Source organism: Phocoena sinus, chromosome 4, assembly GCF_008692025.1.
Source record: "Phocoena sinus isolate mPhoSin1 chromosome 4, mPhoSin1.pri, whole genome shotgun sequence".
In the NCBI taxonomy this organism is placed as follows: Eukaryota; Metazoa; Chordata; class Mammalia; order Artiodactyla; family Phocoenidae; genus Phocoena; species Phocoena sinus.
In genome coordinates, this window is record NC_045766.1 from 58,078,334 (window position 1) to 58,100,993 (window position 22,660).

The following is a 22,660-nucleotide window of genomic DNA, read 5'->3' on the forward strand; positions in this document are numbered from 1 at the left end:
CTGAAGTATATAAAGACCCATGGAAGGTTTGTTCTCCTGAGTAGTTTTTAACATAAACCTGTTAGTTTTATTAATATTGTTAATTTTCTCAGGAAACCCTTTTTACATAGATGGTACAAAAAAAATTAAAGCAAATAATCACAGGATATAAAGTCAATGAATGTAAATGAATGCTTTACTTGCATATAGATTGCTGCCATTTAATTTGGTGTGCATTTCTAGATTATTTCTTTTTTCATTTATTCACAGAAACTCAAGTAGCCCTCTTTTTAGACCTGCAGAAGTGAAAATGTAAGTTTGTGAGAGCATTGTGATGCATGCTTAGAGCTACTATGGATAACAAAGAAGAATCCCACCATGGTTGCACTAAAAGGTAGTTTCTGGGAGTGACAGACTGGAAAAGAATCCAAAATCTTAAAGTAAGTCCTAGCTCATACAGATGCCAACAGACCTCAGTTCCCTTTACCAAAGACTTCCTTTAATGCATTGCAAAAAGTCTAAAGCCTTGCTGTGATATTCAATTGAGCATTCACCACCAAGCAATAAATTATTCAAATGGCAAGTCTGATTATGTCTTTTAAAACTACCTCATTTTCCTCTATTTTGAAGACCAAATGGAGTATGTAGCACTCAGGTTCTGGCAGAAAGAGATGGCTCTGGATTAGCCTCAAACTGGATAACTGAGGAGAATTTAATAGAGAGACTACAAAAGTATGGGAAAGGTTACAGGAAATCAATTAAGCATAATGCTTTAATCCAGGACTAGCACTTGTAGGGAGGTACTACTCCCCTACATCAGATGGTGTGAAGGGAGAAAAAAACTACTCAAACCTGGAGAGAGAAGGACACTTGACAGGATCTACAGCCTCTGCAAGAAGGACCTGCCAACCCATTCGTATCTACCAGTGAGAGCCCCTAGGAATAAATGGGGAATAATTGCCCTGACTTCAGTCTCCAGAGAGACTTCCATTGGCTGAACACAACCAGAAACCAGAGGGCAACAGAACTCTTTGATGCAATTCAGATAGGTTAGTCCCCTGGGGCACAGAGAGGGTGGAGAAGAGTAGAGAGTGAATTTGGAGGGCAAATGGAAAATATCCAATATAGTACTCTTTTGGAGGTAATATAAAATCTAACTCAAGGTTATCTAAGCAAACAAAAGTATTTATTGACTTAAGTATCTGAAAACTATAGAGGTAGCTCTATCTTCAGGCCCAGCTTCACCCAGCATTTCAAAGGACGTCATTGGGATTCAGCATCTTTCCATCTCTCAGCTCTGTTCTCTCATGTGTAGACTTTATTCGAAGTGTCAAGATATCTGATAGCAGTTTCAGGTTGAAGTCCAGAAAAAATACTAAAAGAATAATAAAATAAAATAAAAATAATAAAGTAAAAAACACAAGGTCCTTTCAACAGTTTAATCAGAATTCCTGGGCTTAACTCTCAGTGGACTAAATCAAGTCACCTGCCCATTCCTAAACCAATCAATTTAATCAGAGGAATGAAACATGATGATTGGCCTATACTGAATCACATGCCTATTCTTAGACTCAGTTGTTTAGGCCACACAAAGCCCAAGGACAGAGGGTGGGGAAAAAGTGGGTACTGTTACCAAAATTAGGAAAAATGGATGTTAGGTAGCCAAAAGAAAACAAATGACCACTGAGGCCTATTTGGTAATCTAATTCACTTCTCAGCTCTAATTATCATGATGTTCAGGAATATATGAATCTACCAGTTTAGGCTGACCACATAGCATTAGAAAAATATGGTAAAAACTTCCACCTTTCTTCCAATTTCCACATTTTATGCCAATGAAGCCATGACACACTTATTCATATATATATATATTTATATGAACATATATGTAGATACTGCTATCTATGTATGTATATAAAACTTCTCATCTTGCAATAATTTGATTTGTTGTGCTATTAAACATAAATATAAATATATTAGCTTTCTAGATCTATAAGTAGTGTGTACAACATGAGCATTCTTTTTAGGTCACCAATTCTTGAAAAAAAGGGAGACATTTCTTTTTTAGTTGTTAGTGTCACTTCTTTCCAAACTATTGGCATAGAAGGATGAATTAATGAGTCAATATGGTGTTTGTTTTTTTTTTAATTTATTTGTTTATTCATTTTTGGCTGCGTTGGGTCTTCGTTGCTGCGTGCAGGCTTTCTCCAGTTGCACCAAGCAGGAGCTACTCTTCATTGCGGCACAAGGGCTCCTCACTGCAGTGGCTTCTCTTGTTGTGGAGCACAGGCTCTAGGCACATGGGCTTCAGTAGTTGTGGCACACGGGCTTAGTTGCTCCGCGGCATGTGGGATCTACCAGGACCAGGGCTCGAACCTGTGTCCCCTGCACTGGCAGGCAGATTCTTAACCACTGTGCCACCAGGGAAGTCCCAATTTGGTGTTAATAATGATAAAATTATACTTTGAGGTATTTTTTCTTTGAAAAGGAAGTATTTTTATTTTCAAACATAAATCACACTATCACAGAAATTTAAAGCTGGAAAGGCCTGGATTATTTTAGAAACTGAGAACCAACAAAGTTCAAGTGACCTAAAAACTAGATAACATTTTAAAATCAAATCTTGAAGAAATGAAAGTCTATGTCCCAGGGAAATTATAGTATGATGAGGTAATATTAGTAGAGCTTCTATATTTTAGCCAGGGACACTACATGAACTTGCAATCCACAGTAAATTTAACCATGTGAGTGGCAAGGGACTACTAAGGCTGAGCCTAGATGTATATTCCTCTTAAATCATCCTGTTTTAAGGAAGAAAAGCTTTAACCAGGTAGACACAGGATTTAGTTCTTTCAGATCACATTTATAGGGTAAATGGAGTTTTTTTTTATTGCAGCTGTGTATTTGCTGATAAGACAAAGCAAAGAATGCAAGTACTTAATCATCACATCTCGAAAATGATACAGAAAATCATCTATTTTTAGCTTTCTACTGTGCCCTTTTACCTTTCCTCTCAATAATGTACCTACATATTAGTTTTTAAATTGCTTATCTACACAAAGCACATTAACTTCTCATAGGTTTATAGGCTGGCTTCACATTTATTCCTCTACAGAAATGAGCACATCTCTAAAATTATCCAGTGACAAATCTAAAGCTAGATGATTAGAAAAGCAACTGGGGAGCAGGAAATCATTTTTTTAGCCTGCTTGACAAAAAACTAAGATGTACCAAAACGAAAACTCATTCCTATTTAAGATTACTTTCCCTTTGTCCTCTTCCTTTACCCTGGTTGTTGCTGAGCTGGGGAACTTAAATATGCCACTATGACATCTGGGTAGAAGGGTTATCCACTTTGTATTTTAATTGGTCTCCTTTTTGGAAACTGGTATCCTTGGAGATGTTTCACCACTGTGTTGTTGATAATCCATTGGGATGTGGCAGCGTCCTCTTCTTATCTTCTCCCATCTCCCTGGGATTCTTCTCACCCAGGCTGAAAGACTGGTAAACCTCCTGCAAGTCTGCTGGGTGTTTCTTTCTCACCTGTATTCTGGGCCCTTTCTTTCTTGTGGACACAGAGAAATTCACTGTTTTTTCATATACCTCTTAGACCACAAAGGTTCTATGGCTGTCAGCAGGCACTTGCTGTGATATACCATCTCTTCAGAATTCTCTGTTCCATTGCCCTCCAGTTGTCATAGTGTGGTGAACCTCAGCAAACCTACCAAAGTCCCAGAAAGCAAGGGTGATTCATAGAGAGTAAACCCATCGGAGGAGGACAGGGAGAAGGATTTACCACCATTCTCTCCTCTCCTTATACTTGCCCCAGAATTCATTCCAAGGGAATTCATTTCATTTACATAGAAAATGACAAAGCTCCCTTTTCTTGCCTCTATCTCCATTACCATTACAAATCTTTATATATATTTATAATAACTGCTTAAAGCGTCCTTGTCTGTTAATTCCATCATCTCTGTCATTTCTTGGTCTGGTTCTATCGATGGATTTTTTCACCTGGCTACGGGTCACATTTTCATGATTTTCCACATGTCTAGCAATTTTTGATGAATGTTGAATATGATGAATTTTATTGTTGAGTAGTTTTTGTGTTTCATTAAAGGGAATTGAGTTTTGTTCTGGTAGGCAATTAATTTACAGGCATACCTTGTTTTACTGCATTTCACTTTATTGTGCTTCACAGATACTATGGTTTGTTACAACTCTGCATTGTCAGATGATGGGAAGCATTTTTTCAGCAATAAAGCTTTTTTTTTTTTTTTTTTTTTTTTTGCGGTACGCGGACCTCTCATGGTTGTGGCCTCTCCCGCTGCGGAGCACAGGCTCCAGACGTGCAGGCTCAGCAGCCATGGCTCACGGGCCCAGCCGCTCCGCGGCATGTGGGATCTTCCCGGACCGGGGCACGAATCTGTGTCCCCTGCATCGGCAGGCGGACTCTCAACCACTGCACCACCAGGGAAGCCCAATAAAGCATTTTTTAATTAAGGTATGTATGTGGTTTTTTAAGAGTTTTTTTAGATTTCACACTTAATAGACTGCCGTATAGTATAAACATAACTTTTACATGCACTGGGAAACCCCAAAATGCATGTGACTCAATTTATTGTGATATTCACTTTAGTGCAGTGGTCTAGAATGGAATCCACAATATCTCCGAGGTATGCCTGTACCTGAAGAGTAATATGATCATTTTGCAGCTTCTATTTCAACTTTATTAAGGTGGGTCTAGAACAGATTTTACTCTAGGGATAGTTTTAGCCCTTCTTCTTAGGAGTAAAACTAATGGTATAGCCCTTTGGGGATCTCTATTGAATTCCCTGAGTGTGAACAGGCCCTTCCACCCTAGTTGGTCAGAATTCAAACATCTCCCAATGCTGTGAAACTCTGATGGATTTTCAGCTTACAGCTTTCCTATAGTTGTTCCCTCCCTGGTAGGCATTTATCTGGTCTCACCCCATATATGTACGGCTTAATATTCAAATACTCAAAGGGACATCCATGCAAATTTCTGGAGTTCTTACCCTGCTTAGCTCCTTTCTTTTTGGTCCTCTCCTCCATAAATTAACTTTCTTAAGCCTCTCTAACTCTGATATTTGCTCCCTCAGTTTAGCAAGGCCGCCATGTTTTGTCTGGGTTCCACCTCTATGCACCACTGTCTACGAAGTGCCTCCAGCCAGAAAACTGGGCAATTGTAGGGCTTATCTAGCTTGATTTCCTTCTCTCAGACACTGTAGTCTTGCACTGCCTGCTGTATAATGTCTGAAAACAGTTGTTTCATATATGTTTTCACGTTTTCTTTTTTTTAGTTCTTTATTGCATAAGCGTTAGTCTGGTACCAATTAATCAGTCATAGCTGTAATACAAGTCAAGGCTTTTGATTTTCTCCATTGATACTATTATTGACAATCCCTAATATAATGGATATCCTTCTATGTAGGTGTCAACTGAGAAGAGGATCACCATTTAATCATTTATACCAGGAAAAAAATCAATTAATAATTCATAAATCATACTATCAAAACATCTCAAATTTCTACAGGTATGTAAACTAGATTGTATAGTCAAATTTTATTACCACTGTAATGACTATAATTCAGATACTTCACGTAGGGAGATCAGCTAGAAGATTTATTCATAAAAGAGGACAAAAGAGAAGTTACTGGAAGAGAAGAAGAAGACGGGAACTAAAAATGACTTCCTGGAGAACAAAGGAAAAGCAATTTCCTAGAGAACAAAGGAGAGATTAAGTTCTCTTCTTTTCTAATAAAACTGAAAAGTTTCAGAATTTAATAATACAGGACTCTGCAGTCAATGACAGGATAGGGAACTGGTGTTTGCTCACTTCATGGCCTTGGGAGAATAAAATATAATCCATTGAAAGAGTGCAAGTAGAGGCCCAAGTGACGAAGATCTAAGAGGATTTTCATGGTTCTCTCAGAGACTGAAGATGTGATAAGTTCAGGCTAGCCTTAGAGAAGTGTATCACATGCCAAAGGTGAGTATGGGTCTTGCATGGAACTGAAATGAACACTTACGACAGAGTTTCAGGAAAACTGGGAGGGTATACAATCTAAATGGGCAAGCATGCCAAAAAGTCTCACACATGAGCTCAAGGTTTGAAAAAAGACAAATAGGAAAACAGGCTGTAAATAATGAGATTGCCCAGAAAATTTCAGCATTGACATGCTATTAATCCATTTAGTAGCAATATTTCTTGTATAAAATGTATTTTTTTTAATAATTTTATTTATTTGTCTTTGGCTGTGTTGGGTCTTTGTTGCTGAGTGCGGGCTTTCTCTAGCTGTAGTGAGCGGGGGGCTACTCTTCGTTGTGGTGCACGGGCTTCTCATTGTGGTGGCTTCTCTTGTTGCAGAGCACGAGCTCTAGGCGTGCAGACTTCAGTAGTTGTGGCACGCGGGCTCAGTAGTTGTGGCTCGCGAGCTCTAGAGCACAGGCTCAGTATTTGAGGCACACGGGCTTAGTTGCTCCACGACATGTGGGGATCTTCCCGGACCTGGGCTTGAACCCGTGTCCCCTGCATTGGCTGATGGATTCTTAACAACTGCGCCACCAGGGAAGCCCTAAAGATATGACTGTGTTTCTGTTTTGTAATTTAGTGCACATGTAGCCATTTTTAGATTCCACCTATAAGTGATATCTTATGATAAGTCTCTTTTTCTGTCTGACTTGTGTCACTTAGAATGATAGTACCTAAGTCCACCCAAGTTGCTGCAACTGGCCTGATTTCATTGATTTCATGGCTGAGTAATATTCCATTGTACATAAGTACCACATCTTCTTTATCCATTTTTTCCTTCCAAGGACATCTAGGTTGTATCCAAGTCAAGACTCTTGTAAACAGAGCAGCACTAAACGTTGGGGTACCTGTGTCCTGTCGATTTTTGGTTTTCCCAATATATATGCCCATGAGTGGAAGTGCCGTATGCTCTGTAGCTCTGTTTTTTAGATTTTTGGGGAAACACAATACACTTCTCCAGAGTGGCCGTTGGCAATTTACATTCCCAGCATCAGTGTAACAGGGCTCCCTTTTCTCCATGCCCTGACCTCCACTTCTGGTTTTTACTCTTCGTGGGAATGGCCATTCTGACTGGTGGGAAGTGATACCTCTTTGTAGTGTTGATTTGCATTGCCTGCCTGTGCGTCATTGGCAAAGTTCAGCCGCTTTTCATGTGCTTTAATGGCAAGTCCAATCTACCTCTTGAAATCCCTTTCCTGCAATTCTGCCTTGCTTACAAGTCCTTTTCGATGACATACCTCAAGACATTTTTCGTTGATAGGTATCATTTACAACCCTGCAGGTTTGTGAATTGTAGTGTCCCGAGCTCCATTTTTCAACTTGTTTTTTTTGGGAACTGGCCACAAAACAGCATGTTTGCTTCAAGCCCTATTCTGGTTACGGGGGCAAGCTGAGCCCTTGGTCAATTCCTCTTCCTGATTGGAAATTAGAGTGTCATGTGCCTGTCCAAACACCTAGGGCTTGTCTCTCATTGGTTACCCCCTTCCGCTTCATGCTCCGGACAAATTCCAAACTGTATGAAAAAGGATGTTGAAGGTGCTGACTTCCCCAAGTGGGGAGATTGTAAGGCAAGAGGCTGGAGGGGGGAACCCGACCACCCGGAGATGAGGAGATGAGGTGCCTTTTCCAAATTCTTCCCGATCAGACAGTGTACCATCCTCTAGGTGTCCCATGCATGTTTTAGCTGTAGGAAGGGTCCCCTGCACCTGGAGATTTGGGACCCATGGAATGGGGACCAGGCAGTATTACTCTTAAGGGGCTGCATTTGCTGGCCCATCCTCACCAAGCCTCTCAGCCCCATGAGTGTCCAGCCTTAGGTCCCATCCAGCTGTGGGTCTAGATGTGGTCAGTCCAGGTTGCATCACAGCCCCTGAACAAATTCTGTAAGAATTTCTGTCTTTTTTTTCTTTTTTTTGTATTTTATTTTTATAACGGTGTGTAGCTGATTTTCAATGCTGTGTTTCTTGCTGCTGTACATCCACTTGATTCACTTACAGAGAGACATCAATAAATTCTTTTTCAGATTCTTACTACTCTTATTTTTAAAATAATTTTATTTATTATCTTTGGCCGTGTTGGGTCTTTGTTGCTGTGCACGAGCTTTCTCTAGTTGTGGCAAGCAGGGGCTACTCTTTGTTGTGGTGCACGGGCTTCTCATTGCAGTGGCTCCCTTTGTTGCAGAGCACGGGCTCTAGGCATGCGGGCTTCAATAGTTGTGGCTCGCGAGCTCTAGAGTGCAGGCTCAGTATTTGGGGTGCATGGGCTTAGTTGCTGTGTGGCATGTGGGATCTTCCTGGACCAGGGCACAAACCCGTGCCCCCTGCATTGGCTGGTGGATTCTTAACCACTGCGTCACCAGGGAAGCCCCATAAAATGTATTTTTGTTTAGTCATTTTTAATAAAACCTATCATAAGAACACTTGCTCAAAATTCAACACTCTCTCTCTCCATGAACACTGGGAAAGGGGGCTATGTCAACTCAGACTATTCCATAAAATAAATTTCGTAGTAAATGGTATAAAAATTTCACCAATTCAGTTCTTATTCCACTAATTCCAAGGATCCTACAGATACTCGTTTGTTATATAGTTCAGGAAATGAGTTATCCTTAATTTGGCCAGAAATAAGAGCCAACGGCAAAGGCTTGGAAACATTTTAATTATACAGAGATAATCAACATAATGATATGTGTTATTGTAAAATTATACTATACTATTGTGAATTTTATTCTTCTTTACACTTGTTTATTCTTTACTCTTGTTAAATTTTAACAAGAGTACTAGTGCTTTTATTCTGTATAACTGATAAAAGCTATAGAAATAATTCACTTTTCTTTCATATCCAGAATTATAGAATTAAGGAAGATTCATCAGGATGAAAGCAAAATATCAGCAATAACCATTCATGCTACCTTTTTCAATTATGATGTTTCTGTGACTTGTTCACCACTGAATTCCCAGCACCTAGAGGTGCTTGGCACAAGTAGATATTCAGTAAACACTAGGTGAATGAATGAATGAATTACAACTCTTACATTCATACTAGTCACCACGATGCCAATAATGAATACAATAAATTATTTCAATACAAAAATGAATACAATAAAATCTGGACCAACAGCTAATGAAAGGTCTAAGTGTCACAGAAAAATAACAACAAAAACAAAACCAAAACTTTCCTAACAGGATGATGCTTGGTTTTGTTTATTATTGCTGGGGAAGGGGTTGAAATATGGCCACAGAAATGGGCATGAGACAGTTAACAGTAAATCCTTAGCTTGTTACAATTAGGAGAGATGTTTTATAGCTTAAAAACGGAAGTCACCTGGGGTCAATGATTCATGCAAAAGGCAGAAAATTTTTTACTCAATGCTCAACATGGAAGTTATTTTGCAGAAATCACCAGGCTGGATAAGAAATCTCCTTATGTTCTAGATATTAGAAATAGTAAAATAAAAGCATTACTAGCTTAGATGTTTTGTTGATAAAGGCCCTTAACTGAAATTAAAGCAATTTCAAGCCAAAGGATAGTGAAATGTCTACAATTCATACTATAACTCTGATATAAGTAAGACATAATGATTCAACTCAGAAAGACACTGGGCATGGACAAGTGTAGAGCCCAGTAGTTTGAACAATGCAGAATTTCTATGTTTATTTTAACATATTTATTGGGAGCATAATTGCTTTATAATGTTGTGTTTCTGCTGTACAACAAACTGAATCAGCTATATGTATAAATATATGCCCATATCCCTTCTTTCTTGCATCTCCCTCCCACGCTCCCTATCCCACCCCTCTAGGTGGTCACAAAGCACCGAACTGATCTCCCTGTGCTATGTAGCTGCTTCCCACTAGCTATCTATTTTACATTTGGTAGTGTATATATGTCAATGCTACTCTCTCACTTCGTCCCAGCTCACCCTTCCCCATCACCATGTCCTCAAGTCCATTCTCTACATCTGCATCTTTATTCCTATTCTGCCCCTAGGTTCATCAGAACCTCTTTTTTTGTTTTTTTTTAGATTCCATATATATGTGTTAGCATATGGTATTTGTTTTTTCTTTCTGATTTACTTCACTCTGTATGACAGACTAGGTCGGTCCACCTCACTGCAAATAACTCAATTTTGTTCCTTTTTATGGCTGAGTAATATTCCATTGTATATATGTACCACATCTTCTTTATCCATTCATCTGTCGATGGACACATAGGTTGCTTCCATGTCCTGGCTATTGTAAATAGTGCTGCAATGAACATTGTGGTACAAGACCCTTTCTGAATTATGGTTTTCTCAGGATATATGCCCAAGAGTGGGATTGCTGGGTTGTATGGTAGTTCTATTTTTCGTTTCTTAAGGAACCTCCGTACTATTCTCCATAGTGGCTGCATCAATTTACATTCCCACCAACAGTGAAAGAGGGTTCCCTTTTATCCACACCCTCTCCATTTATTGTTTGTAGATTTTTGGATGATGGCCACTCTGACTGGTGTGCGGTGATACCTCATTGTAGTTTTGATTTGCATTTCTCTAATGATTAGTGATGTTGAGCATACTTTCATGTGGTTGTTGGCAATCTGTATATCTTCTTTGGAGAAATGTCTATTTAGGTCTTCTGCCCATTTTTGGATTGGGTTGTTTGTTTTTCTGATATTGAGCTACATGAGCTGCCTGTATATTTCGGAGATTAATCCTTTGTCAGTTGCTTCGTTTGCAAATATTTTCTCCCATTCTGAGGGTTGTCTTTTCATCTTTTTTATGGTTTCCTTTGCTGTGCAAAAGCATTTAAGTTTCATTAGGTCCCACTTGTTTATTTTTGGTTTTATTTCCATTTGTCTAGGAGGTGGGTCAAAAAGAATCTTGCTGTGATTAATATCATAGAGTGTTCTATGTTTTCCTCCAAGAGTTTTTAAAATATCTGGCCTTACATTCAGGTCTTTAATCCATTTTGAGTTTATTTTTGGTTATGGTGTTAGGGAGTTTTCTAATTTCATTCTTTGACATGTAGCTGTCCAGTTTTCCCAGCACCACTTATTGAAGAGGCTGTCTTTTCTCCACTGTATACTCTTGCTTCCTTTATCAAAAATAAGGTGACCATATCTGCATGGGTTTATCTCTGGGCTTTCTATCCTGTTCCATCGATCTATATTTCTGTTTTTGTGCCAGGACCATACAGTTTTCATTAGTGAAGCTTTGTAGTATAGTCTAAGTCAAGGAGCCTGATTCCTCCAGCTCCGTTTTTCTTTCTCAAGATTGCTTTGGCTATTTGGGTTCTTTTGTGTTTCCAAACAAATTGTGGAATTTTTTGTTCTAGTTCTGTGAAAAATGCCATTGGTAGTTTGATAGGGACTGCACTGAATCGGAGATTGCTTTGGGTAGTATAGGCATTTTCACAATCTTGATTCTCCCAATCCAAGAACGTGGTATATCTCTGCATCTGTTTGTATCATTTTTAATTTCTTGCATCAGTGTCTTAGGGTTTTCTCCATGCAGGTCTTTGGTCTCCTTTGGTAGGTTTATTCCTACTTATTTTATTCTCATGTTCCAATGGTAAATGGGAGTGTTTCCTTGATTTCTCTTTCAGGTTTTTCATCATTAGTGTATAGGTATGCAAGAGATTCCTGTGCATTAATTTTGTATCCTGCTACTTTACCAAATTCATTGATTAGCTCTAGTAGTTTTCTAGTAGCATCTTTAGGATTCTTTATGTATAGTATCATGTCATCTGCAAACAGTGACAGCTTTACTTCTTCTTTTCAAATTTGGATTCCTTTTATTTCTTTTTCTTCTGTGATTGCTGTGGCTAGGACTTCCAAAACTATGTTGAATAACATTGGTGAGAGTGGGCAACCTTGTCTTGTTCCTGATCGTAGAGGAAATGGTTTGTTTTTCACCATTGAGAATGATGTAGGCTGTGGGTTTGTCATATATGGCCTTTATTATGTTCAGGTAAGTTACCTCTATGCTTACTTTCTGGAGGGCTTTTATCAATGGGTGTTGAATTTTGTCGAAAAATTTTTCTGCATCTATCGAGATGATCATATGGTTTTTCCCCTTAAGTTTGTTAATATGCTGTAGCACATTGATTTGCATATATTGAAGAATCCTTGCATTCCTGGAATAAACTCCACTTGTTCATGGTGTATGATCCTTTTAATGTGCTGCTGGATTCTGCTTGCTAGTATTTTGTTGTGGATTTTTGCATCTATGTTCATCAGAGATACTGGCCTGTAGCTTTCTTTCTTTGTGACATCTTTGCCTGGTTTTAGTATCAGCGTGATGCTGGCCCCATAGAATGAGTTTGGGAGTGTTCCTCCCTCTGCTATATTTTGGGAGAGTTTGAGAAGGATAGGTGTAAGCTCTTCTCTAAATGTTTGATGGAATTCGCCTGTAAAGCCATCTGGCCCTGGGCTTTTTATTGTTGTTGGAAGAGTTTTAATCACAGTTTCAATTTCAGTGCTTGTGATTGGTCTGTTTATATTTTCTAGTTCTTCCTGGTTCAGTCGGAGAAGGTTGTGCTTTTCCAAGAATTTGTCCACTTCTTCCAGGTTGTCCATTTTATTGGCATATAGTTGCTTGTAGTAATCCCTCATGATTCTTTGTATTTCTGCAGGGTCAGTTATTACTTCTCCGTTCTCATTTCTAATTCTGTTGATTTGAGTCTTCTCCCTTTTTTGCTTGATGAGTCTGGGTAGTAGTTTATCAATTTTGTTTACCTTCTCAAAGAACCAGCTTTTAGTTCTACTGATCTTTGCTATTGTTTCCTTCATTTCTTTTCATTTATTTCTGATCTGCTCTTTATGATTTCTTTCCTTCTGCTAACTTTGGGTTTTTTTGTTCTTCTTTCTCTAATTGCTTTAGGTGCAAAGTTAGGTTGGTCATTTGATATTTTTCTTGTTTTCTGAGGCAGGATTGTTTTGCTCTAAACTCCCCTCTTAGAGCTACATCCCATAGGTTTTGGGGTCATAGTGTTTTCATTGCATTTGTTTCTATTTCTTTTTTTGATTTTCTCTTTGATTTCTTCAGTGACCTCCTGGTTGTTTAGTAGCGTAAGAATTCTTTAGCCTCCATGTGTTTGTATTTTTTACAGTTTTTTTCCGGTAATTGATATCTAGTCTCATAGCATTGTGGTCGGAAAAGATACTTGATACGATTACGATTTTCTTAAATTTACCAAGGCTTGATTTGTGACCCAAGATACGATCTATCCTAGAGAATGTGCCATGAGTACTTGAGAAGAAAGTGTATTCTATTGTTTTTGGATGCAACGTCCCATAAATATCAATTAAGTCCATCTTGTTTAATGTGTCATTTAAATCTTGTTTTTCCTTATTTTCATTTTGGATGATCTGTCCATCCATGAATGTGGGGTGTTACAGTTCCCTACTATGATTGTGTTACTGTCGATTTCCCCTTTTATGGCTATTAGCATTTGCCTTATGTATTGAGGTGCTCCTATTTTGGATGCAAAAATATTTATAGTTGTTATATCTTCTTCTTGGAATGATCCCTTGATCATTATGTAGTGTCCTTCTTTTTCTCTTGTCATAGTCTTTAAAGTCTATTTTGTCTGATATGAGAATTGCTACTCCACTTTCTTTTGATTTCCATTTGCATGGAGTATCTTTTCCCATCCCCTCACTTTCAGTCTGTATGTGTCCCTAGGTCTGAAGTGGTCTCTTGTAGACAGCATATATACGAGTCTTGTTTTTGTATACATTAAGCCAGTCTGTGTTTTGGTTGGAGCATTTAATCCATTTACATTTAAAGTAATTATCAATATGTATGTTCCTATTACCATTTTCTTAATTGTTTTGTGTTTGTTATTGTAGGTCTTTTCCTTCTCTTGTGTTTCCTGCCAAGAGAAGTTCCTTTAGCATTTGTTGTAAAGCTGGTTTGGTGGTACTGAATTCTCTTAACCTTTGCTTATCTGTAAAGGTTTTAATGTCTCTGTCGAATCAGAATGAGATCCTTGCTGGGTAGAGTAATCTTGGTTGTAGGTTTTTCCCTTTCATTACTTTAAATATGTCCTGCCTCTCACTTATGGCTTGCAGAGTTTCTGCCGAAAGATCAGCTGTTAACCTTATGGGGATTCCACTGTATGTTATTTGTTTCTTTTTCCTTTCTGCTTTTAACATTTTTTCTTTGTATTTAATTTCTGATAGTTTGATTAATATGTGTCTTGGCATGTTTCTTTTGGATTTCTCCTGTATGGGACTCTCTGCACTTCCTGGACTTGATTGACTATTTCCTTTCCCATGTTAGGAAAGTTTCCAACTGTAATCTCTTCAAATATTTTCTCAGACCCTTTCTTTTTCTCTTTTTCTTCTAGGACCTCTATAATTTGAATGTTGGTGTGTTTAATGTTGTCCCAGAGGTCTCTGAGACTGTCCTCAATTCTCTTCGTTCTTTTTTCTTTATTCGATGCTGAGTTTCTAACCATTCCCTATCCCTTCAGCTGTTCTTCACATAACATGGTCTGTAGCTGCTTTGCCATCATGGGGTTGTACTATTCCAATTAAGCATCATTGTCTTAAAATGTGGCACTGAAGTACAACACATTTGTGATAGTTATTTCGTGTCAATTTGGCTGGGCCATGGTGCCTGTATATGTAGCCAAACATTCTGGATATTTCTGTGAGGGTGCTTTGTGATGAAATTAACATTTAAGTTGGTGGATTTTTTTTTTTTTTTTTTAAGTTTTATTTATGGCTGTGCTGGGCCTTCGTTTCTGTGCGAGGGCTTTCTCTAGTTGCGGCAAGTGGGGGCCACTCCTCATTGCGGTGCGCGGGCCTCTCATTATTGTGGCCTCTCTTGTTGCGGAGCACAGGCTCCAGACGTGCAGGCTCAGTAGTTGTGGCTCACGGGCCCAGTTGCTCCGCGGCATGTGGGATCCTCCCAGACCAGGGCCCGAACCCGTGTCCCCTGCAATGGCAGGCAGATTCTCAACCACTGCACCACCAGGGAAGCCCCCTAAGTTGGTGGATTTTTGAGTAAAACAGAATGCCCTCCATAATGTGGGTGGGCCTCATCCAATCAGCTGAAGGCCAGACAAACACTGTAGACTGACCTCCCTCAAGCAAGAGCGAATTCTGCCAGCAGAGAATTCTGCCTTCAGACTTGAACTACAGCATCAGCTCTCCTGCCAGCCCACCCTGCATATTTTGGACTTGTCAGACGCCATAATCACGTAAGCCAATTCCTTAAAATAAATCACTTTCTATATATATACACACATCCTAGTGTTTCTGTTTCTCTGGAGAACCCTAATATAACACGCATGCAGATATTTGTCCTATATGCACAGAATACTGCAGAGCGATTATTCCTAGTCACACCTCAGAGAGGGCAGTCCTTAATCACAGATACAATGAAATCAACAAAGATTAATACAAGATAAAAGACAATAACCAAATGTAAACCAGGGAGAAGAAAAATATAAAGGGAGGAAGAAAGAAAATTACATTTGCTTTTTTAGTTATCATACCAAGTAACTCATAATTGAGCAAAAGGAGAAAAGAACTCCTTTGAAGGTTTTTTAAAAAATGAACCCATCTGCTTCTGGAGTATCCAGTTACCATGCTCCCTTCACCCGTCCAGAAAACACTTTTATTCCATGTTGAACCAATAATATGAACCACTTTTTTGGAATACCACCTTTTGTCTGCTGCTATAATTTCCAGATGACATGTTTTGCTTGCCGTAACTACCTCCCAAGGCAAAAGGTGGTCCCATGGCCCAGAATTGGAAATTATTTCCAGGTCCCCTTCAGCAACCAGGTTAATTTAGCCTTGCTCAGCCATATATGTGACATATATGACATACTATGTCTCATCCCTTACTCTGAGTGTGATATCTGCATGTAAATATTTGTATATTGTCATTCATTCATATGTGCCAGGCACTGAGCTAGCTATTTAGTACACAGTCATGAACAAGATAGATATGGCCCTGTCCTCATGGACTTATATTTTAGTGGGTAAGACAAATAATCGGTAAGAAAATAAACTATGATAACTGTTATGATGGAAATAAATGGAGTGCTGTGAGACAGAAGAAGTCTCCTTCAAACTAAGACCTGAATATTTAAAAAAACAAAATAAAGAAAAGTTAGGGAAGAGCATTTCAAAAACAGCAAGTACAAAAGCTCTGAACTGGGAAAAACTTGGGAGTGTTTAGAAAATATCAGAAAATCCATGTGGTTGAGTCCCGATGATGATAGAAAGGATTGAAAATGAGGTAGGATACGTAGGCAGAGACCGGATCATAAAGGGTTTCATAGTGAAATTTATTAGGGCAATGGAACACTCCTGAACTTGGAAACCAGATTACTTTCTCAAAAAGTGAAACCAGGAAGAATCAAAGCACAATGAACAAGAATCACCACTTGTGAAAGTGGTTACAAGCAGAAAAGAAAGTGTGTGTATGGCTGGAAAATTTGAAAAATATACAATTTCAGAGAGACTACAGTATAGACATAGAGAACAATGAGTAGAATATGATAATAACTTAAGCTGAAACATAATCAATGATATTGAACCCTGCCTGAAGAAGTAATCTGCTAACAAGTCTGAGATATTCCTTAAAGGTACCTCTCCAGTCATGGCAGAGCAGGGAGAAATGGGGGAGGTGTTAATAGATTGCTGAATATCTTCCTGTCAATTGTTCCAACAAAGATAGTTCTGTTGTTACCTGTTTTGTACATTGGGCTTCCATTTCAAAAAAGGTTAAAAAAAATCTTTGAAAACTGCTTCAAAAACAGAAACTATAATTACATATATATAAAATGACATATATGGAGAATATAACTAATGTATATTATATATATGGAGACTATAACTATAAATATGTGTATATATATATATATATATATATGAGGCAGGAAGAGAGAGAGAGAGAGGGAGAGAAAGACAGGGAGAGAAGGAAAGAGAAAGAGGGTGGGGGAGAGAGAAAGAGGGAGAGACAGAGGGGGTTCCTAGGTGAGCAGAATATCAGACAGCCTTAGCAGAAATACTCATATAGAGGAAATAAATGCATAAGACTACATAGTTTGATGGGATTAGTCATTAACATCACCCAACAGCCTGCTTTTGCTCTGATTCCAGGCTCACAAACAAACTTCTACTGACAAGAGCTGGCTTCTCATGGGAGAATATATTGATACTCCATGAGTTTCTGGTGCACATGACATTTATATTTCACCATTAAACATCATCAATGAGGTTTCTAAATCAGCGTCTAATTAATTTCTGCACTTGAAAAACAGGATCCCCCAGTGCAATGACTACCTCATGGAACTGTCACACTCAGGTTTCCTGAGAGTGACCAACCAATGTCTGTGACTTCTGTGGCTGGTCTCTTTTCTATCCACAACCAATTGGAACTAGAGAAACTCATCCATTTAAAGGGACTATCCACAGTAGGAACCCACACTTACCAGCAATGCAATACGATAGGAAAAGAACTTCCTACCTTCTTCATAGAAAAAGAAGCATAGTGGCTTAAAGACAGATATGCAGTTTTAGCACTTGGACTGTTTTTATCACAGACAGAGAATGTTAAAGGTTAGATCTGAAAGTTCATTGTGTCCAACCCCTGAGTTTTAAAGGTGACAAGAGAGGCTTGGGAGATTAGATGGTCTGCTCCCAAAATACAACCAGGACTCCTGGGCTAAACTGTTCCCCCTATGATAACTCCCTACATCGTGGTAATAGTTGCTCACACTCTTAATCTTCTTGCAGCCATTAAAACTTTGTATTCTCATTCTATGCAATCATGGGTAAACTTTAAAAAGAAATTATGTTTTCCAAGAAATCAAAGATAGCCTTCTATAAAACTTTTTCCTTTCCATTAAGAGCAATAGGTATTTAGTTAACTCCAGCCTATATGGCAGCCAAAACTTTTATAATGAAAGTCATAATACCTTTCTGCTTAAAACCCTGAAACAACTCCTATTCCACAAAGAGTGAAAGCCAGTTCTTCCAATAGCCTACAAATCCTGCACCTCCATTCTCACCCTGTTCCTGCCACACTGTCTTGCTTGCTGTTCCCAATATACTAAGTACTCACCTGCCTTAGGACCTCTGTGCTGGCTGTTCCCTCTGCCTGGAACGTTTTTCTTCCAAATAAGCTGAATGACTAATTCCTTCATCTCCTTCAAGTCTTTGCTCAGATGTCATCTTCTCAATGAGACCTGCCCTGACCATTCTATTTAAAAGTACTACACCCAACCCTCTTCACTTCCAATGCCCCTAACCCTGACTTTCTTCTTTTTCTATAGGATTTAACACCGTCTAACATTTACTTATTATGTTTATTGCTCATTGTCTGTCTCTTTCCACCAGAATGTAAGCTCCATGAAGGCAGGAATCTTGGTGTATTTTTCCACTATTATATCCCTAACATTTGAAAGAGTGCCTAACCCTCAACAAATATTTGCTGGATGAATTAATTCATTCAATTAATTGCATTTGGAAATTTGACCACTTTATGTCTACCAATAATAAAATGTCATATCTAAAGTGAGTAGGATCAGAGTTGAATCTTTACCCAGATAGGCTGGCTCTTCCAATGGATTCCATTAAGGAGGGAAATATACTAACGCAATAATACATTTCTAGTCTCTGAAATTCTTCTTTGGTGTTGCCATCAATAAAATGAAAAGGAGTTACTGTTTAATAATTAAAAGATGATCACGGACTTGAGGATATGGGGAGGGGGAAGGGTGAGTTTTGACAGGGCGAGAGAGAGTCATGGACATATACACACTAACAAACGTAGTAAGGTAGATAGCTAGGGGGAAGCAGCCGCAAGGCACAGGGATATAAGCTCGGGGCTTTGGGACAGCCTGGAGGGGTGGGAGGGGGAGAGTGGGAGGGAGGGAGACGCAAGAGGGAAGACACATGGGAGCACATGTATATGTATAGCTGATTCACTTTGTTATAAATCAGAAACTAACACACCATTGTAAAGCAATTATACCCCAATAAAGATGTTAAAAAATAAATAAATAAATAAATAAATAAAAGATGATCACAACAAGGATTTACTGTATAGCACATGGAACTATATTCAATATCTTGTAAAAACCTATAATGGAAAAGAATCTCAAGCTGTACACCTGAAACTAACACAATATTGTAAACCAACTATAGTTTAATAAATAAAATAAATTTTTTAAAAAAGATGATCAGGGAATTCCCTGGAGGTCCAGTGGTTACGACTCTGCACTCTCCCTGCCAAGGACACGGGTTCAGTCCCTGGTCGGGGACCTAAAATCCCACAAGCTGCTCAGTGGGGCCAAAAAGAAAAAAATTAATAAAAAGATGATCAACTACTCTTTTTCAAAGAAACACCCAAATGCATTAAAAATGAGTATCAAACCAACCCAGAATGTATTGACAAGGAATACTATTTATTTAGCATCAATTAAGCTGTCAATTTTTCTTGGTGATAACCTTGACATGTTCTCTTGCACAGTATTCTGAGCAACTGCCACAAAATGAGAATCTAAGAAGTGTGTGTGTGTGTGTGTGTGTGTGTGCACGTATCTTTATAAGCAGTCATGACAAAGTACCTGAGAGTAAGCATACTGACCTATCTATTCCATGCAAGTATTCTACACATCTTTCAACTGGTTTGTTTTTTCAACAATCATGATGGATTTTTTCTTAAATATCCTCATTCATTTCCAAGTCCTTTTTGTAAACAAACATGGATAAATAGCTGGCTGAGAATAGCAATGCAGGTGGCCACTGTGTATGGTCAAGCACTGCACATCTCTGCAAGTGCCATGTGTATTGTACATGGATTATGATGTAAATGCACCAGTACCACCACCACCACCCTTCCCTGGAGTTGTGCAGTATTCACCCATGGGTCTGTTCAATCTAACCAGCCCAGACTGGAACTAAAACCAATGATCTTTCCTCTTGGAGAAAGTAATTCAAAATGACTGAGCTAATCAATCCTAGACATTGATATATGAACTGATTTACATTAAAATAATATCCTCAAAACATTTACCAGTAATTAAAAAATGGAGAAGGTGTTAGAGACACAGCTATCTTAAAATGACTTTATATGATAGGTCACAGTTTCCCATCCCTGAATCTTTGTTTAATTGGCAGTTGGTTTTCTGGTAAAGGGTAGAAAATCTGATACACATAATGATCTTAGAGCACACTCAAGTGGATAAATACTAGACTAGCAATGTTTTCCTTAGAGATGTCTTGGTCTGTGATAGAAAAAAATGAAAAGAGAAGGTGGTGGAAACAAAGATTACTGAATGAATGAAGATGTACCAGCCCTCATCACAAGGGCTTGTAGTTTAAATTATTTCTTTAATAACGAGGATGGATTTTTGGCTGGTCTAGCCATACTTTCCATTTAGTCTTCTTCACTCTTTCTTGAGTCAATTTGGGGGACTTTGAATAGAAGTTTGGGATTTTTTTGGGAGAGGGTGTTTAGTTTTTTTTTTTTTTTTTGGCTGTGCCGCAAGGCATGTAGGATCTTAGTTCCCTGACCAGGGATCAAATCCGTGTCCTCTGCAGTGGAAGCTCAGAGTCTTACCACTGGACTGCCAGGGAAGTCCCTCGAATAGAACTTAGAATAGAACAAAGCTACCTTATATGGTAACAAAGCTGTAATCTAAACCTCTTGCACCTCGTACTTATGAATGAAACCAAGTGGCCTCGTTATAGGAAAAATACCTGAAACGACACACTTAAACAACCAAAATGTCCATAACTAAAATATCCCTACCTAACTCAATTTCAATCTTGCAGTCTCCAGAAAGCATTTTGCTTTTTCACATCTCTACTCCTTTAATCCTATTGCTCCCTCATCCTGAAGGGCACATACTTGCCTCCTCCTCTTCTCTCTTACCTTCATCAGTTCCCACTACCTCATCTCCGAGAAAAAAAAAGGGGAACTAAGCAGACACATAGCAGGTATCCACAAAAACAGTACTTACCACTGTGCCATATTTGTTTCTTCTTATGTCTACTCCTCCATTGAACTGTGTGCCAGGCAAGAACCAGGGTTTTTTTGTTTTGTTTTGTTCTGTTTATCTTTATATCTCCAGGGCCTAGAGAGCATTTGTTAAAAGATGTACATATATGTTTATTTAGAAATGGAATTTGACATCACAGTAAAAATAGGCCCAGGGTGAAGACACCAAAGATATGATTGTCTTGAATGCCCTGCCCTCTCTTACCTCCCATATACCCACTTAATCACTCGTACTGCTTAATGTGGAAAAATTACTTGGAAAATATTTTTTAAATACTTTTAACAGTCAAACCAGTAACCAAAAAACTTAAATCAAGAAGTGAAAATAAAAGTGTCTTCTTTCTATGTCCACCTTGAGAAGTTCCATCTGTGGGACTGGTTTCTCCAAGATAAGAAGCAAAACTAGTTCCTCACTTTCTCTCCTCACTCCCTCCAGTCCTACCTCAAAGATCACATACCCTGTCCCCTTTAAAGTCAAAGGTACCTATCCCAGCAGAAAATGAATTCAAATACACCTGTAATTGTAAACCAAAATAGTGTGAAGGCATTCACTATACTCTGGCTGGGTGGGGAGACAACGAAAGGCAAACTAATCTCCCCAAATATGCAAAGCTGCAGAAGGTGACAGAATAACTGCTATTTATTTTTGTTCAGGAGGAGTAGGCTAAACTACACAACTTAAATAATACAGACTTTAATATATTGTAATAAAACAAAGCCACATTATTTCAATATTAAAGTTAGACCTTCTATATGATAAAAAATACTTCAGCAACTCTGTCAGTGAAGATCTATTCCGTCGTAGGTTGAAATTCAAACTAGCCTTTTGCCAGCTGGTGATATTGAGCAAATATATTGAGAGTCTCTGGGCCTGTTTCCTCAATCTCCAAAATGAGAGTACGATGAGGTACAGTGGTTAGGTTACCAAGTCAGTAAGTAAGGTGGGGGGGGAGGAGGGGAGCCTGTCACAATTACCTTTGAAAAATCACTTTAATTACGCCTAAGTATAGCATATTGACTTTAGTGTACACACTATACAGTAAACCTTATGGGCACTAAATTTTGAGAAACCACTTAAACTGAAGAAATAAAAAAGAATGTATATATGCGTACATGTAGGCATTAAGGCCATTCTGGTTTTAACTCTAAAAGCACTAATAGTGAACAGGGTATGGCTAGAGAACACAGCTCCAGAGTTTAGTAAATGTTAGTGTCCTGCCTTTCTTCTGCCCTTTAGCCTACCAGGAAATCTCCCAGAGCAGTCGTTTTAACGTGATTATGCCTGAGGCGCAGGTAGTGACTTATGCAGCGAATACTTCGAGGGAAGAAACTTTGTAACCCGTTTCGAGTTCTCCTCCTAACACTCGCACTTTGAAGTGCCTCGCTAAATAAGAGGATGAATTATTATCTACCACAGATTAGAGCTCGGGCCATTTCAATGTACTAATACCTCGGAAATTTTACAAAGCAAACTTGCTACACACATCACTACCTCAAATCCGCAGTCTTCCCTTAGCTCCAGAAAAGCTTGGCCCAATCCTTTCGGCTTCCGTAACCTCGCTCAATTTCGCGAGACTAAGGCTGAGCTCCGCGAGACTAAGGCTGAGCTCCGG

The 22,660-nt window shown here is 38.8% G+C and overlaps 1 long non-coding RNA gene across 1 annotated transcript; it reads right to left on the reverse strand.

Annotated features, from left to right (window-relative positions):
• Nucleotides 1-1,205: 1,205 nt before the first annotated feature.
• Nucleotides 1,206-22,599, reverse strand: LOC116752969. The gene is made up of 3 exons (XR_004349659.1): nucleotides 22,540-22,599; nucleotides 21,010-21,123; nucleotides 1,206-1,354 (listed from the first exon to the last, which is right to left on the reverse strand). It is a non-coding gene; the product is annotated as an uncharacterized LOC116752969 (long non-coding RNA).
• Nucleotides 22,600-22,660: the final 61 nt, after the last annotated feature.